Source organism: Colobus angolensis, unplaced genomic scaffold (genome assembly GCF_000951035.1).
Source record: "Colobus angolensis palliatus isolate OR3802 unplaced genomic scaffold, Cang.pa_1.0 Scaffold73, whole genome shotgun sequence".
NCBI lineage: Eukaryota > Metazoa > Chordata > Mammalia > Primates > Cercopithecidae > Colobus > Colobus angolensis.
In genome coordinates, this window is record NW_012121043.1 from 10338049 (window position 1) to 10339547 (window position 1499).

Below are 1499 nucleotides of genomic sequence, written 5' to 3' on the forward strand. Positions count from 1 at the left end.
GCCGGCGGGGAGGGAGCGGGAACCTGGCTGGGCCAAGGCAGCACAGTGACCGCGGGGGCTGCGGACCCAAGGGCTGCCACCAAGGCTGTGAAGAAGGACGAGGATGAATGGAAAGGATTGGAGCAAAAAGAGGTTGATTACAGGGGCCTCAGGGTTCAGGCAATGCAAATAAGTGAAAAGGAAGAAGATAATGAAGAGACAAGATCCAGGTGGAAACTGGAAAGAAGGTGGAGATGGTGGTGGTATAGAAAAATCTTCAGGTCCCTGGAATAAAACAGCTCCAGTACGAGCACCTCCTGCTCCAGTAATTGTTACAGAAACCCCAGAACTGGCAATGACTACTGGTGTGTGTAGGCCCCTGGGGCCAGGTTAACCACAACAAGGAAAACACCACAAAGACCACCAGAAATCTACAGTGATACACAGTTCCCATCCCTGCAGTCAACAGCCAAGCATGTAGAAAGCCGGAAGGATAAAGAAATGGAGAAGAGATTTGAAGTAATAAGACACAAAAATAGAGGTAGGGATGAGGTTTCAAAAAACCAGGCCCTTAAACTTCAGCTAGACGGCCGCTATGCTGTGCCTGAAAATCAGAAAAGGAGCCACTCACAATACAATTAAGGAATGGCCTTTGCTAACCCTTCTGAGATAACTAGAATACACCTAACCACCACGAACAGACATTCATCATCTGATCTCTGCTGGATCTTCATACACAGATGCAGATCAGTCGATTTCATGACTGGCCCTATTTCACTGTGGAAGTTAAAGTGTTATGGCTGCTTTGTGCATATTGGATTTAGGAGAATTTTCATTGTTATATAAATATGTGAACTAGTTTCAACAGTGTTCCTTCATATTTACTCTGCAAATACAAAACCAAACCTGCAGCCAATGGTCATTTCAAAATCATTTTATGTGCAGATACTAGCGTTCGTAAGGGTTGACCACCTCAGATTTGCTGCACTCATTGTGGACTTCATGTGGATCACAACTTCTTGTTAAGAAGGTTACAATTATTAAGTGTCGATGTGAACCTTGAAACCAGCTCTTCTGGATTCTTATCAGAAATCCTGCATAAAAAGTCAGCCATCTAGGTTCTGATCTGCTATAAAAGATGAAGATTTAAGTGACCTTAATTAACCTGTCCTGTACCCTGCCCTTAAGGAATACTCTGTAGTAGGCTGTGGCTATATTAGACTTCCTGGAACACACTGCTGAAAAGAACGGATGTGTTCAGATCACCTGTGGAGGACTGTGATTTGTAATTTAAACTTTTAGTTGTATTCTGAGGTAACCACAAAATAAATTCAACCATAAACTGGGGTCCACCAAGTGGGGGAAGGGGTGAGGGAGAGAGTAATCTTGTTTAGTTTGGGGATTTTTTTGTTAAATTTTTGTTTAATAGTGCTTTTTTGTTTTGTTTCTGGAACTCCACTTTTTAAAATCATCAGATCTCATGAGACTCACCCAACATCATGAGAACAGCATGGGAAAGA

General features: G+C 43.0%; 1 pseudogene; it reads left to right on the plus strand.

Annotated features, from left to right (window-relative positions):
• On the plus strand, positions 1–621 carry LOC105501650 (annotated as a pseudogene).
• The last annotated feature ends 878 nt before the right edge of the window (positions 622–1499 follow it).